Consider the following 16,914-nt stretch of genomic DNA (forward strand, 5'->3'; position numbering starts at 1 on the left):
AACTATTACAGATAAACTAAATACAGTGGTTTTTCCTCAAAACCCAGGACAAAAGAAGCCTACAGCTTGTGAAGTCACCTGATGGAGCAGACCTGTACGCCTCCACCAGCCTGTAGCATTGTACAGACTGCACCACCGGTAGCCCCATCACAGCACGCGCTGGGGGGACACACAAGCACCCAAAGCACCAGGGCAGAAGCTCAGAGCCTTGTCCACCCACCACACTTAGGACACGCACAGGACACCCTTCCAGGGAGCCCCACACCACAAGCCAGGGTGCAGGAGAGCAGGACCCGGCCCCACGCTGCCAATGCAAGGAGCAGAACCAGCGCTTCCACCAGCTCGGAGGACAGCACCAAGCCCTCATCCTCGCACAGCACTCAGGCCAAACCCACAAGTTTTCCCTGAATTCCAGTCAGGGATAACCTACTCTTTCTACATCTGCTAATGCCACTAAAAATGGGATCCTAACCTTGACCAAAAGGCGTAGCCTCAGCACATCTGGAGGCTCCCCTGCCCGAAATGAAACAGACACCACCTGATTCGAGTATACGAATCGTGAGGAGACTAACATTGTTAAACTGGCATCTCTAACAGCTTTCTTTGAAACACATTTTGACCACAAAGAGAAAAAGTGGATGTGATAGACCACAAGCAGGAGGACACCCACACCGAGCAGCCCCAGCAGTGCCGAGCCCCACGGGCTGCCGCACAGCCAGAGCTGGGCTCGTCCCTGCAGGAAACAAGCTTCTGCCTTCACTGCATCCAAAGGGAGATGTGCTACGCTCCAAATGACACAAACGAAAGGGTATCTGAGGGTATCTTACAACTAAGAGCATTTCATAAAATAATCCTGGTTAGCAGCACATATAAGTTACTCCATGGAAGCTGCAATATTTTGCTTCAAATCACAGAAAACACAAATTACAGACAATTAAAAAAAAAAAACATCAGCACGGACAGAAGCACTTAAGTAATAAAAGAGAAGAGTTGGACAGAAGCAAGGCAAATATTTACCGATTCCATAGTTGAAAGCTGTTGCTAGCAGGACATATATTAAAATCCAACAGAGGTGTGTCCCAAAAACGCTGTGCAATCTGAAAAACACAGGAATTATTTCGTTAAAAAATTAAAAAACGCAATTTAATTTCATTCAAAATACAATCACGCTACATTTGAGTACCCAAAGGCCGCCCAGTACAAATCCCTCGTCTAATCCAGAAGTAATCTGACAACAAGTCTGCACGAACAGAAGGAAAACAACCACAGAAAGCTGCTGAGAGCACCAGCCCCGTCCCGCAGCCACCCTTTGGATCACACACGGCAGCTCCCTGCTCCCGAGGTTTTGGCAGCAGCCCGGGGGCCTCGTGGGGCCAAGCAGGGCCGGTCCCCACGCCGTGGGGGTGCTGGGAGCCGTGGGGCCAGCAGGACCTGCCCTGCATGCACTGGTGCTGATTCACCTCCCGGGCAGCTTCCGCGGGCTGCAGCCGCCTCTCGGAGCACACCTCTGGATCCTGCCTGCGAGGGGCAGTTAATCTGTTACAAGCTGAACCTTTTCCTTCAGCATTTTTAAACAGCTCTTGCTCGCTGCCCCCCTGAAGGATGTTTTTGCAGGGAGAATGCCTGCTGTGGGCATTGAGGGTTGGCAGCAGGGGGACGGGAGGGCTGGGGCAAAGCCCCGCGTGCAGCACGCCTCGTCCCCAACTTCTGCTCCCACCTCGGTCCGCAGCAACCAGCGTGCTCCGAGGGAAAAACACAGAGCTTCAGAGAGCACTGGGTGTGTAACAGCACTGTCAGGGCTCCTGCTACGCTTCCACAGAGCTCAGGAAGGAACTTGGAGGAGGCAGGGAGCCGGCGGCACGCTGCAGGCTCCAACTGCTAGGGTCTGCCTCGGACAAGCAGAGCCCGAAGCCTGGGCTCTGGGCCTTCCTCCCCCAGGTTGTGCCGCTCTGCCCAGGCAGGGTAAAGGCTTCAGCACCAACTGGACACGCTGCCCTACACCAAAATCCCCCATCCCATCCCATCCCACCCCATCGCATCGCCAGGTCTCCGCGCCACGCGACTGAGCGGCCGCTCCGGCCAGCAGTGGAAAACCCGGAGTCTTTCCAAATTACCTTTCCTTCTAAAAGGAGAACTTCCAACAAGCAATTTTATGTAAGGCATGATATAAAGTTACAAATTGGGTACTACAAAGTACAAAGTGTGCTCTTTTCAATAAAAAAGCAAGGCAAAGCACCGCGTTTACTCCTTCGCTCCCATTCCTTGTGAAGGGCAGAGGGCCCCAGCCCGCGCAGCCCACCCACCCCGTACCAGGGAACACTCAGAGAAAGGAAATCCTGCAGCAGGTGAACTGGTTCAGACAACCACAAGGACACACATGACAATCTTTGATGCTTTTCTGCCAGGAAAACCCTGGAGATGAAGGGAGATGCAGCTCCCTCACGCTTTTCCCAAGGAAAGCGACTTGTGGGGCACCAAAGGGGTCCCCGGTTTGGCTTTCTTTGCACAATGACAACGCTGGCCCAGCACCTTCTCCAGCACCATTACCACACTTTCGGTACTCTTGTCCATAAAAAAAAGTCACAGCTCTAGGCAGAGCTCTCCACTGGAACAGGTACAGAAGATAAACCACCAATGGGGAAAAATGAAGCTCAACCTCCAGCTGCGCTATCTGGAAGATCAGCAGTGCTGTTTGCTGGTGGGCAAGGACTAATTGCGAACAAAAGGCTACAGGAATCCTATCCCACAATAAGCCAATACAGTTTTGAAGGTCTATTTACACCTGCTGCCCAGCCTACAGTGATTTTGCTCATTACATAACTGACACAAAACATACATTAGTATTGTAACATGGAGCCAGTGACCGCATCCAAGCCAAGTAGCTTGTGCAATTAGGTGTATTTTATTTTTTTAATGAAGTCGTCCAAGGCTTCAAGCTACGTGCCATGAAGTGCTGCAGACACTCCATGGGACAGTGCCCCACTTGCAGATGGATCAGGGGCAATTTGCATTTCTGAGCAACCTGTACTTCTGAAAGCCTAAATCACAACTCATGATTTACCCATCCAATTTCTCAGCCTTAGAGTGATGAAGCTGCATCCCCAAAAAAACACCACCAGGGCACTTGCTCTTGCTCCTGCGAGCTCACCACACGGCTGGGGCACTCGGGTGCGTGCTGAGCCAGCTGCACAAGACCTTTCCACCACACAACACGGCCAACATTACGTCTCCCTTCGTGCTGAAGTGCTGGTACAAGCACCAAGCGGCTGAGTGTGCCACGAGACCAGATTCTAGCTCCAAACCAGCCGAGTTTTTCGAGGCCTGTGATGCTCTCAGATTAGCACACAGTAATTTGGCACCTGGGTAAGAGCCAGGGCCATTAGAAACTCAGGGTGGTGGGGCCTTCCCCCAGCTCCTGCTCTTTACCACTGCCCGTGCTGTCCTCAGCAGTTTCCCCGTGATTAGTTATCGATCACCGCTGCGCTCCCAGGCAGATCAGTAACTTCACCCGCAGCACCGCTTTTGCTGTCAGTCACTGAAAAAAAATGGGGATCCAGTAATTCAGACTTCTTTAATAAAAGGTTATCTTGTGTCCGTACAGGAGATAAGTCGGTGTTTGAAGTCGACAAGCCCCGTGTAATCACAAGATGTGAACCCAAAGGGACCAAACACTTGGAGTACGCGGAGCTGCCTCCGAGCAGCGCCAGCAGGGCCACGAACGCTGGGCAGGAGGCAGCTTCATAGGCTGGTGGCTGCAAGGAAGAATGAAAGTACCTTCCCTTCGTACTGATGCAGTCACTTAAAGGATCACTGTTCAATTTTAATCACTTTTCATAGGTTTATAAACCCAGTTATTCCTGAATGTGATCAACAACGTGAAAGGTTCTCCTTGCAATCCCCATGCTGCAGGCAGTAAGAGCCGCATCCCGAAGCCTCCTCTCAACCAAACGAGGCCGACCCGGCAAGCAAGCAGGTCTGTTTCTCCATATTAGCACTTCTTTGAAGCAAAGAGGTGCATTTTGCTTTGAAAGCAGACCTGCAGTAATTCAGGCTCCGTGGTGATCCAGAACTAAGCAGCGTGGCGGGATATCGGCATCGGGTTCGGATCCTGGCTTACGCCAACTTGTGAATGAAGAAATCCCCGGAGAGTAGGAGAGCCCTGCTCCACGGCTCGCAGCTGCCTCCCGCAACATAATTTACGGAAAAGACAGAATTTCAATGAGGGATCTCTCCGAGGGCTTCACTGAGAAGATACACCGGGGAATACACACGACACCGATGCGGCTGTGCTCTGAGATAAGCTCCGGTACCTGAGCTGGGGAGCACGAGGAGGAGCACGTCCAACAGCTCAGCCTCCCGAGGGCCGTGACCAGTCCAGAAACGCACGCTCCATGGGCAGGCAGAGAGCAACTCGGCCAGGCCCAGCCTTACGCAGCACCCCGCCTGCAAACACCCGTCCTCCTCACTGCTAGGGATGAGAAGGATTCGCTTTCAGAAGTTATGAAGGCGCCCTACAAGTCGGCAACCTGCGAGCAGGCAGCACCAAGACCCCACGCTGCTCCCAGGAACAGCCGCAGCCACCTCCTGCAGCGGGGCCGTGCTCCTGCCTGGTTGTGGCAGATGAGCCCAAGAAGGGAGCTCTGGATAGAGCACCACGTGCTGAGGAAGGAGCCTCTCATGGTCACCCTGCTCCACCCAGAGCTCACCCTGAGGGTCCCGCTGCTCCTGCAGGCCTCCAGGCCCAGCAGAGCAGAGCCCCTCGGCAGCGCTCAGAGCAGGGCAGGAGCCGATCCCAAAGAACTGGCAGGAATCAGAGATAAATGCCATGCCCTCAACCCAACTGCCCATGCACTATCAGTGGCCCGCAGACAAACCACCCCGAGGCAGGCTGAGCACCCCACCGTGCTCACAGGGCTCCCAGGGCCATGCACCATACACGCTGCCTTCCACCGCGACCCGCGCGGCAGCGAGCCTTTCGGCAGGCACCCAGCGATGCTCACGCAGCAGCGATTACTCAAGTGGAAAAGCAAAGCAGAGAGCATTCCACCAGCGCTTTTGTTTTTCAGAAAAAGAAAACACCCTTCAGTATGCTCAAGTGTGACAAAACGGGAAGAGCTCCAGCGTTAAGCAATCGAGTTGCGTTTTACTTTCAGAAGCTAAGCAGACGATGTATTCCTGGGCTCCAAGTTCCTCTATTTTGCCCTGCAGATAAGCACGCTACATCTGCATTGCTCAAAACCCTGCCATCTTTGCCATCTGATAAAAACACAAAATAAGCTGATGTTGTCCTCAAGAGCAAAACAAGCTACCTACGTGTGGGCTGAGGAGCCTAAGGCTCAATTTATCCCATAAAAAAAAGCATGAAGGGAAAGATGCGGTTCCTGAATCACGGCCTGCGGAACCAAGTTGTCCTTTCAGCATTTTAACTGGAAGTCTGATAGGGACAATGCCGTCCCCAAGAAATTTACGGCTGACACCAGTCTAAATTCAGGAAGCACCGAGTTATTTACAGGCCTGCAATGAAAGGAAAACAAACAGGATTTGGGGCATCAAATAACCAGTTTTGATGTGTTTTGGGTACTCCTCAAGACCTGGGTGTTTTCAGCTCATTCAGCTGCACTACTGCCAGTATTTACGCGCTGGTACGGCCGCTTGAGTGAGCTTCCAGCACCAAATACTCCGGGGTGACCCCGAGGAGTGCCTGAGCACCGCTGCTGGCTGCTTTATAAATACCGCGAGCACCACGCTCAGAAGGAGAACGTGCCCAGGCGTTTGTGTACGGCACATTTCTGTGTTCCCTTTTATAGAAATAAGACTTGGGAGGTTTGAATAAAAATTCTGCAATTCATTTCAGTAGGTCAAAAGATAGTGCAGAAACGTTTCAATTTTGGGTTGAAATTGCATTAAACTAAAAAACTAATTATCAGCAAAAGGCTCCCCTAACACCTCACTGGCGTTAACCCTTGCAACCACCACATGAGCAGAGCAACAAGCTCTGGAGTTACCTGACATTTCAATTTTATTATGAAGAAACAAGACAACCAGTGTGAGACACCTGAATCCCCTACCCCTACGGGGGAACTGCTAACCCCCCAGGTTACATAACCACCCCCCGGTTCCTCCTGGAAAGATCTGTGCAAGCAGCCCGAGAGGTATTTGGCAGAGTTAAAAAAAAGTTAACTGTAAGTAACTCGTTTTTTTTTCTTGGAGTGATGTGGCAGAAGAGCAGAGCAAGCCCGAACAGTTTCCACTGGACCAGGTTTTTCAGTTCTGTGCACACAATTAAGAGCTCTGGAAACACACAAGCTCGTTCTCTCATCTCTCCTCCTTCACCCTTACCACCCTTCTGTGGCTTCTCTGATGAGTGGAAAGTATTAAGTCAAAATACAGCTCCTGCAATTTCCTTAACCAACCTTGGGCCGAAGCTCAAGGCTCCGGCTTGCCCTTCTGTACCAGCAAGCAGAGACAAGACTCGTTCCGCCGGGCTGGAGGACACGCCGCTTTCCATGCTGTGATTTCGTCTGCACAAGCGAAAAACAAACTCTGCTAGTCATAAAAGCACCGTAAAGATCATCCAGTGCCCTCAGCAAGTGCACGAAGGTGCCTTAACGCCACTCTCCTTGGCACAGCTCTAGCTTACAGCGACTGATGGCGAGGAGGAGGCTGGGTGCCGGCACTGCAGCAGCCTCCCAAGCTGCAGATGTCCCAGTAGAATAACCCCAGTGCTTCCCAAAACCCCCAGACCCTCACCGTTTTTTGTTTTTAGAGCTCCAATTTCAACTTCATAACCTGGTTGAATTTCTTCCAAAGGATGCGCATCCGGGTTCGTTTCTTTACTAAAGGGCTGAGCCTGCTCCAGTGCCATGTGCTCAGAGAGCCTGTGCCGTGCTCTGAAGGACTTCTTAGCAGCAAGCAGAGAAATGAGCACACGCTACACTTGTGAGCAAGCCCTTCTGGGGAAAAAGCACACCCAGCACTATCACATGCTGTCGTCTAACCCGGACTGGTCAGCCACCCAGACAGAACTCAACGCCGAACCCTACGGAGCTTCCAGCTGGTTATTTCCACACGCCGCACGCTGTCAACTCCTCAGCCATCGGAGAGAGGCACGGGATGCACCACGGCGAGCCTTCTCAAAGCAGAACTGCTCCGCGATTATTTTTAGTTCGCATGAAAACGAAGAGAAGAAATTGCAACTCCCGTGTCCTACACACTTGCCGAGCCCCATCTGAAGGGTAAGTTTCCAAGCCAATTATTCTGCAGTCAGGTAATCACCAGGCTGGTATAAATAGCACTTTTTTTTTTTTTTTTAAAAGCTTAAACACAGCTGCATACATGTGGGCAGGTAAAGCGAAGGGCATAATCTAGCCAAAAAGCAAACACTGTAAAAAGCATTTCCCAGGAAGAGACTTTCAGGTCAACGCAGACACCGGCAAAAACCAAGTTCAAGTAAAAGGCAGGAGGCAAAGCCAACAAACGCTCTTCTTGGGCTCACAAACAAGAAAAAAGAAGGAAAAACAGCGCTACTACAGTCAACAGCATGAGCAATAACACTCCCAGATGCTGACAAATTAGAAAGGTTTATGGGAAAACTGAAGAATTAATCTAGCACTAGGAAACAGCATGTAGCAGAAGGCTGCAGAAATTCAGCCCGTACCAAAGAGCGGCCAGCAGATTACTCAACCCCTGTCCACGAGTACCTACAACAGCGTTGCAACAGCTTCATCTGGCAAACAAGCCCTGGTGCCAGCTCCTCCAGCTGACGTCTGTCAGGGCCCTGGGAGCCCTACCCACCGCGTGCGGGCAGCGATAGCCCCGTGACAGGGGAACTGCTGCCACCCAAAATGTAAGCGGCGGAATAAACACGCCGACAGCCATCAGGAGGGACGCTCAAAGGAGAGTTTTGAAGCTGAAGAGGAGCTCTGCCGCACGCACACAGCTCACCGTGCTGAACTGAACCCAAGGAAGCCAAACAAAATCCTCTGGGGAGCTTTGCCTTGCCCTAGTTAAGCTCCACGACGCCGGCCTCCAACAACGCAATGAAGACAAGCGCGTTCCGTGCAATTAAACCGGCAATTTGAAGTTAGATCACCGCTGGGGCACACTTCAGGGGCATTCTCTCATTCCTCTTGGACACGAGAGTGAGAGGCAGGACAAACACACACCTCGCCTCCTTCCTGAGCTCTCCCAGGAGCCCCTCACTCACCCACTCCACTCCCATTCCTGCTGGAAGTCCTAAGCGAAGGACAAGGCTGCCAGGGTAGGAGCACTGCCTTCCTCCTCAAAAATACGAGTCTGCAATTTCTCTTCCTCTCTGCTCAGTTTTAACATGCTGAGAAGACACAGAGCATTCTCGAGGAAAAAAAAAAAAAAAAAAAAAGAGCCAGCCACATTTGTCACCTTTTAGCGTCGCGTATTTGTAACCATGCAACTCGGTGGCAAATGGGATCCAGGTTGCTATTAATAACCCAACTATTTCCCTCCTGAAAGCTGATTTGTGAGAAGGATGCAGGCATGGCGTTTCTTAAAAAACACTTATTAGCCAAGGAGGAGTTGGGGGAGTCACCGTCCTGCCTACAGGAGCGCACACAGAGAGGAAAAAGGGAGAAAATGGGGGCAGCTTCTCCAGGACAGGTCACCCGCTCTGCCCAGCACATTGCGGCCACCCCCACAGCCTTGCACAGAGCAACACGAAAAATGTGAGCGTTAAAATGTGCTGAAACCCCTGGGGAAGGGGTTTCGCGCCCGGGGAATGTGGACACGGCCCGCCCCGGAGCAAACAAGCCGCACGGAGGGTGGCAAGGAAAACACGCAGAGGACAAAAGGACAGAGCTGGGATTAGAGCGGAGTCCCTTGATCCCCGGCCAAGCGGCCTACCCGTGAGCCCACGCAGCCTCCAGAGCCAGCTCAGGGCCCCGAGCGCGCGGCACTTAGGTTATAAAAGCAGCCCTGGACACACGCTTGCAGTGTTCTTTGCTCTGCTGGTGGCTAAAAACAATCCCTTTGTCATCAAATCTTGCTTCGGCGAGCTGACGTGACATTTTAACGCAGGAAATTAGATAATTATGGTTCAAGGTAAACAACTACGAGCGCGCATCACGAGCGGTTCTAATTTTAAGCCTGAGTCCCTCTCACGCCGTCCCTGTTTTAAAGGCAGTTTCCTCGCAGGCTGCTCGGCGTGCCCGTGCCCGTGCCCTGTCCCTACCTCACACCGACACGGCCTCGGGAGCACAGGCAGTTGCAGCACACGTAGCCCCTACATTGGGAGCCAAGGTGAAGGCAGGCACGGAAGGAGACAAACACACCACAAATCCCAAATAGCGTGAGGCAGGAGCTGGCATGGGGAGAAGAGCGAGCGCTGTGCCCCACACCAGCAGCGTGTCCCACAGCCCGAGCACCCAGCGCAGCCTCCCGCTGGCAGGGGCAGGAGGGATTCAAGTCCCAGCTCGCTGCCAGGGCACCAGCTCCCGAGCTGTTCCACGCAAGGCAGTGAACTCACCACCAGCAGCCACCCGCGCCGTGCCCCAACTAGCCCTCGCGCTGCCGCGCAATATTCGCGGGAGTTACCTGGAAACGAAGCCTCCCCAGCACCACGCATCGCCGCCCAGGCCTCTCCGCCAGCGCCGCTGAAGCACAACATCCGAGTGTGTCTGAACTGCAGGGAGATGGCAGGGCTGCGAGCTGTCTGCCTCCCCGATGAATCACGGCGCGCAGAGGTAGCAATAACTCTAACTACTGTTTATAGGTGCTCGTCTGGTAGGCTTTCATTCTTCCTCAGCCAGAGAAAAAGGGCTAAATTACAACCAAACGAGCACGGCTGAACGAGGGAATGCAGCAGAGCGAACGCCATGGGGTGCAGACAAAGCATTCTTAATCACTTCTGCTTACGAGAGACAGAAGTGGTCAAAACTATTTCGACAGCCCGTCGCAGGAACGCTGCTGGCCGTGCAGAAGACTAAACAGCACCAGCACATCACGTGAGGATGTCTGCGCAGCTCGGGAGAGCGATCCTCGGGCACTTCGCATCGCTACGAGTCCTCAGTGCACCCCACCCCGGCTCTGCTATTGTTGTCAGAAAGGGAACTCCAGCCAGAGCAACTCTTCCCACATTTTTTTTTTCCTATTTTTTTTTTTTTGGGTTGGAAGAAGCAAAATGGCAACGCGGCTCAGCAAACGCGCGATTCCCCAAGCACCTCACACGGTCAGGCAGCTCTCCTCCTTCAAGAGGAAAGCCGAGCAGACTCTCGCAGCGCCTGCTGCACGGCAGCACGGGTATTTTTAGCTGCAGGCAGCTGAAGGCAGCAATATGGTGGCAATCTCCCAGGCTGAAGTTCGCCGGGGGAGGCTTCTCCCTCCTGCCACCCTGGAGAAGCCGGGGCTCGAGGAGCTGGAGGCCGCAGCTCGCCCTCTCCCCATCGATGTCCCGCTTCCCCTGATCTCCCTCAGTGCTTCCCCCCGGCTCCAAGTCACCCCCGGTGCCCGCGAGCAGCAGGGAGCAGGGGACGGTTGGGCTTTAGGGAGCTTTATCTGCGATTAACACTTCTCCGCGGCGCTGATACGGTAACGGACGAGCTGTCAGGCCCGAACCGAGCGCAAACAAGTGGACCTGAAAATATTTCCAGCTTCAAAGCGAGGCTTCAGGAAGTCAAATACTCGCTGCCACCGAAGCCACTCCGCTCTCTCGGGTAACGAATGAATGTTTAACAGAGTAATCAGCTAAGAGCCTATCCACAGAGCCCACAGCAGGTAACTCAGCCACCACACGCTCCGGTTATACCCAAGGCTGTGCTCACAGTGCAATTCATCACACAGCCCTTCAGCACTGCACCTTTGGGAAAAAAAACACCATGAAGATTTGTTCCGATACCAGCCCCAGAGCTGGGCAGGAGTCAAGGAAGGCAGCTGCCTTCGTGCTCAAGGTTTCTGGCTGGAAGCAGCTCCTGAGAGCCCTGGGCAGGCTGACACCGCAGAGCCAGCCCCAGCAGACAGCTCAGCTCAGCACCAGCTCGCAGTTCCCTTCCTAGCATTTCCCTGTGTTATTATTTCATTGCTCAACTCTCGGGTAAAATAATCGCACGTTACGAAGCATTTGGTGCGGAACAGTCGCTTTTTGAGTAGCTGAAGTTGAACAAAATTGGAGCAGAGTTCACCAAGGAGCCTCCGTGAGATCCCAGGGAACAGCCCTGCTCACAGCCACGTCGCTGCCAGCCCTTCCACTCCACGGGGACTGCCCTTTGACCACGCTTCACTCCTGCCTCCGGCACGCAGCAGGAAGCGCCGGCACGGCACAAGGCAGGGAAGCGAGCGGCGGGGCGGAGGTGAGACGGCCAGCAGAGCCTGCAGGCTGCAGCCAGGGCAGCAGCAGCTCCATCAGCACCACGGGTCCCCCGTCCCCACCTCCAGCTCCCCAAGCAGCCCAGGCCCCTCGGCAGCTCCTTTGGAACTCGCTCGCCCTCCCTGACAGCTGCGAGCCGTGCTGCGAGCTGGCGTGTAGGACTGAGCAAAACAGGGACTGATTCAGCCCTGCCTCCCCTCCTCAGCCCTACCTCCTCCGAAGGCTTTAAATAGGATGTTATCACTACTTGTTTATACGCCATTACAGAAAAATGCTCGGTTTCTTCATACTGCATTACAGAACAAAATGTTACTCAATTCTTTCCGTAAAGCACCAAGAACCGACTGTGAGCCCATATGCATCCGAGCGCATCCACGTGCCGGGATAATCTGCCGTTACGTAAGGGACAATTGGCGCCTGCCCACGAAGGGGAGGAAGGAAAGGGCCAACGTACAAATCTTCCTTAAGACCTAAATCCCAACCGAACATGCATTTGGGGGAATCTGATTCTGGAGGCAAGCGAAATTGATGTTCCCGAGTCACCATTTCGGGGTTCGGCCATGGGAGCGCAGACCAAAGGAACTCCCAGGTGGCTGATCCCCTCTCCTTTAGCTCATCCCAGTGAGCAAAAATGAATCATGAGCAGAACGGCGAGCTCCATTTGAGCCAATCCCAATGCCACCAAGAGGACAGGCAGAGTACAGAGGAAGAGCAACTGCAGCATGGGACAGACACGAGGAGGCCAAAAAGAGGGGTGCAGAACCCAAACCCCACAACAGCCAAACTAAGTCTGAGTCTGCCCCGTTTATCCACGCTTAGCCAAAGCGTGTGTCCCTGCAGGCAGGACTAAGTGCTCGGGGATAACCCTGCAGGCTGAGCTCCCCGACCTTCCCCACGGGCGTGGGGTGGAGGAACGGGTGCCTGAGGGGCTGCAGCCAGCAGAAGGACACACGTTGTTACCAGGAGCCCGTCTTTACGCACAGTAAGGCTAACAAACATCTCCTCGCAGCGTTTCAATGCTGAAGGTCTGGAGCTGAACCGGGTGCCACAGAAAGCACATCGCTAACCAGGCTGTGACAGCAAACAAAATGAAAATTGAAAACGAAGCCTAGCTGATGCGAGAGCAGCAAATATCAATCCCGGTCTTCTGAACACCCAGGCAGTCCTCACGACAAAACTTCTGCGGCACAGAGCAGCACCCTGGGTCGCTCCGAATTTGGGGCCGAGGCACCCCAGGCACCTCCCAGCTCACCCAAACCAAGAGCCACCTGCACGTAACCGCGGGTCCTTGGGCGCGATGAGCAGAGGTCCATTATACAGGCACCGCATAACCCAGCTCCTGGCAGTCGGCACTGCCACATCGGCCTGCGTTTCTATAGCAACCGGGGAGGAAAATATAAAGCAAATTACGGTTAAATGAAAATTATTCTCCATGACAATATATGTTAATGCAGGGAGATTTGCAAAGCCATTCTGGATAAGAGTGTTTACATTCACACATGTGTTTACAGAAATAAATAAAGGGGAGATGTAACAGCTAATGGATCTCCCGGAGACGGGGATCGCAGCCAGCCCTTTTTTTTTTCAAGTTTTCATGTATTTAGAATAAAATCCTTGCTGCTAACAAAGCGAGCCACCTTAATGCAGGTATGTGTGCACTTGGACACGGTGCAGGTCCTGAGCGCAGCAGTTTTCCAGCAGATAGAACTGCCTCCGAGCGTGGCGATCCTTCCGTTCCCGGGCTGCAAACAAAGGGCGCGTTTGTGCCTCCTCATCCCAGGAGAGGAGGTTTGAAACGAGCGGCTAAGCCCCTCGGAATATTTATAGAGATCTGACTGGGACTGGAATAGTGACTTGTTTTAATCAGCTCTAACTTCCTGACGGAGCGCTGAAGGGGGTTTTATACCCCGGGATTCGCAGCGCTCGCACCCTGCCGCGGTTCAGAGGCAGCCCAGGGCACGGGAGCGCGCTGCCAGCCCTCGGTTTTCAGCATTAAGGCTCAGAAAGGTGACCCCACGCTCCTCCACAGCCATTCTTGCCGGGGAACCTATCTGAGACTTTGGGCATCTTCTGAAGCATGAGCAAAGTTCACTGGCAGCCGTTTATTTATTTTTTAATTCCCTTGGCTCGTGCCCAAAGAAGAGCCCGAGAAAGGCAACCAGGCTAGGGACTGGCGCACGGTGTCCCCCACGCCACGGGGACAGCTCGGGGCTCTGCACTGGGATGAAGCCCTGGGAGGAAGGCAAACACCAGGTCCTCGGGGACAGGCAGAGGAACACGAGGTGCTGCTTGCACCGTGCAGCAAGCTGGGACCATGGCAGGCAGCGTCCCCTGCATGGGCACGTCCAACCTCGCTCCACGCGCGCTGCCTCTGACCTCGCAGCCTGTCTCCTGCCTCCACCTCCAGCACAACGCCTGAATCATGAGGATCATAACTTTTTATGACGGTGGGAAAACTGCAATATTCTCCGCGAGCTCGCTCCACCCTGCGCATAAAACTGCTCAGAGGTTCAGCCATAAAGCAAACTCCCTCCTTTGAAGTCCGGCTCCGGGCCCCGTGCGGATCATGACGCTGATGCAAAGCGAGGCAGCGCGTTAACGTTTCACACAGCCACGCCGGGGGAGCAGCGCGTTCATCACTCGCTGCCACTGCTGACAGCACTGAGGCAGGTCAGGAAGTAGCCAGGTAAGGAGAATCCTTCCAGGTGAGCTTGGTGACCCACAGACCCCGCACACAGCCAGGTGTATTCCGGTCATGCTCTGCTCTCCCCGAGGACCATTTGGTGCAGAGCCCACAGCAGCGTTACTGCTCTCCTTTCAGCTCATTCAGCCACTGATCCCAGCCCAGCAAGGCACGCAGCTCTCCCCACACACCGCAGAGAACAGCCGCCAGCCTCAGCCCGGAGAAATCCGCAGCTCACAGCACAGCAGCAGTTGCTAGGCTCCTCCGCAAGCCTCCGGTAGCTGCTATCGCTGCGTCCCTACCCAAGCTCCTTCCTGCAGCAGCAGAGGGGCTGAACGTTGCTTTCAAAGTACTTTAAAGCAGGCCACACGTCTGCCCCAGCACGCGGTTGCATTCTGCACCCGTTATGTGCATGAGCAGCGTGCCCACAGGGTGCTGAGCCCCCCAGGCCACCAGCACCATCGGGCCGGGCACCACAGCCCCGTGCAGAGCAGCCTTTGCCCCTTGCTGTGCACAGCAGCAGCCCCCCCAGACCCCAGACCCCTCTCCCCTCACCCCCTGGGCTGCCCACCCTGTTTTGGAGCCGTTTCCTCCCACCACGCCAAGGCCCAGCCCAGATCTCGACAGGGAGACGGCAACGCACGATGAGCTCAGAGAAGCAGAAAGGCAGGAAGAGGAGCGAGGAGACATCAAAAGGCAGACTGGCTAAAATTAGAGCCGAGGGCTCTGGCTGAGGAGGGCCAGAGGAGGCAGCGCAGCAGCTCTGAGAGGAGATCCCAGGAGAGGGAGAGGCAGAAGGGAGATGGTGAGGGAAGCAGGAGAAGCCAGAAGATGGAACGGGTTGCAGAAGTACATTCAGCATTTTAAGACTCTAACCCAGGGCTTTCGAACCAACCAGCACTGCTCAGCACGCCTGGAAAAAGCCACAGAGCTGCCTTCTTCCCCAACCCCTCCTCCCTTGCACGAGGGAGGGCTGAAAGGCAACTCGGCTCACCACAGAACACGTTTAACACCCCAGCACCAGCACTAATCACAGGGAAGGCACTTGAATTCAGCCATCCCCCACAGCAGAGCAGCTCAGGCAGCACAGAGCACCCCAGGCCCGGGCAGAAGAGCAGAGCAGCAGGGGCCAGGAGGTCTCTGTGCAGCCCCCAGCGCACCAGGAGCCTCTGGTGAGGAAGGAAAGCGGAGACACAGCGGCTCTCAGCTGCCCTCCTCCTCCCAGCCTGTTCTCAGATGTCCTTTCCGAGCGGGCAGGACAAGCAGCCGCACGAGCTGGAGTCAAAGGCGAGCCTCCAAGGCGCGCAGGGTTTATGTTTCCAAACCCAGCTCGCGCCTTTGGCTCCGGGCCTGCCGACACACAGCGGGGCAGGACGGGTCCTCACGCACCCAGCACCCACCCCAGGGCACCAAATGGCACGGTGGCATTTCCACAGCTATACGCACCAGCAGGATGTGCTCCCCCAGAGCACCCCACGCACCAGCAGCAGGACTGGGAAGGGGTGGCCCCATCACCGTGTCCCCGAGCCAGCAGCACTCAGTGCTGTGAGAGATCTCACACACCTGGGATCCATCAGCAGCAGCCACCAGCTCGCAGAGCAGAGGGCAGCCCGAGGGGTTAAAGTCCAGCAGGGAATTCCTGCTCCTCGTAGGACCCCCGTGCCAGCGGGACATCGGGGCCGCAGCCCCCGGGACCCCACCTCGCCGCCTCCCCCCGGCTCCAGCCGGCCTGCAGAAAGGCAGCGAGCGCCGCGGGGCTCCTGGCACAGCTTGTTTACACAGAGCAGGTCACAGGATAGGCTGGAAGGTGCAAGCAGGATATGGTTTTTACGGCTCTGAACTCCTGCCCAGATAAGCTGATAAGGCTGGGTGCACTGCTCACCCGGGGGCAGGGGGCACCTTCGTGTCTGCTCTGCTGAAGGCGAAGATGGACCACGAACTGCAATTAAGGAATTTAGCATTGATAGCAACGTCTCCATTCACCTCGTTTTCCTTCAGAGCCATTCTATGGTGTGTTTTTTTTTTTCCTAATAGTGCTCCTGACTGCACTCTCACTTCCCTGGGAGGTGCCCCAAGCAGCACAGCACCGCCAGCACCCAGCCCCTTGCTGCGCAGGGGTGGCAGCTCCCCACCGCCCGCTGCCTCCAAATCATAGCTCTTTTTTTTTTTTTTTTGAGGGTAACACCTCCCTACCTTGCCATGCTTGTGCCACAACATGAACAGCTTCACGTTGTTGTTGGGGAGCTGATTTTGGGCCCCCACACAGCTGCTGGTCTCCCCGAGTTCCTCCAGCACTGCTCTTCAGGCAGGGACGCGCACAGAACTTGTCTTGCACAAGGCAAAGCCAACGCAAGAGGAGAGCAGAGGCCTCCTCGCTGCTCACACTTAACAAGAACATCAGCTTCCTCCCAACCTCGTGGAGACAAGGCTGCGTTCACACACGCTGACGAGTGCTCGACCCTTCCCTTTCCATGCTCTTCTCCAGGCTCTGGTCACCACACAAGGAGCGGGCGCCGTGTCTCACGCAGCACGGCTGACGCCTCAATGCTCCCACAAGGTGTCCGATGCCGTCAGCTCGGGTTTACCAGCACCGAGCTGGTGCACAACCCGTAGCTTTGTGAAACTACGAACAGGCTAAGTTTGGTTTTCTTCGAGTCTGCCTGGAGATTTGGGGCAGATAAATAATTCAGCGCAGGAACGCCGGCACCGCACGCGTCCATATGGCCGGGCGACGCAGACGGCACGGCACGCTCCATCACCGCCCCGACAGTGCCTTCAACCCTGACCCAGAAAAACACCACTGGTTTCTGGCTACCCCAGCCAGTTGCTCGTGCTGGGGCAGGGTCTCTCCTCCACAGACCACGGTTTCGGCCTCTGTAGGCAGCAGCAGAACCAC

General features: G+C 54.8%; 1 protein-coding gene across 1 annotated transcript in view; it reads right to left on the reverse strand.

Annotated features, from left to right (window-relative positions):
* Positions 1-16,914, reverse strand: part of ANKRD11 (ankyrin repeat domain 11) — a 111,414-nt gene that overhangs the window by 89,835 nt on the left and 4,665 nt on the right. Inside the window, exon 2 of the mRNA XM_032195732.1 lies at positions 1,018-1,097. The gene's annotated coding sequence lies outside the window, so the exon portion shown is untranslated. The remainder of the gene's footprint in view (positions 1-1,017; positions 1,098-16,914) is intronic.

Source organism: Aythya fuligula, chromosome 12 (genome assembly GCF_009819795.1).
Source record: "Aythya fuligula isolate bAytFul2 chromosome 12, bAytFul2.pri, whole genome shotgun sequence".
Lineage (NCBI taxonomy): Eukaryota > Metazoa > Chordata > Aves > Anseriformes > Anatidae > Aythya > Aythya fuligula.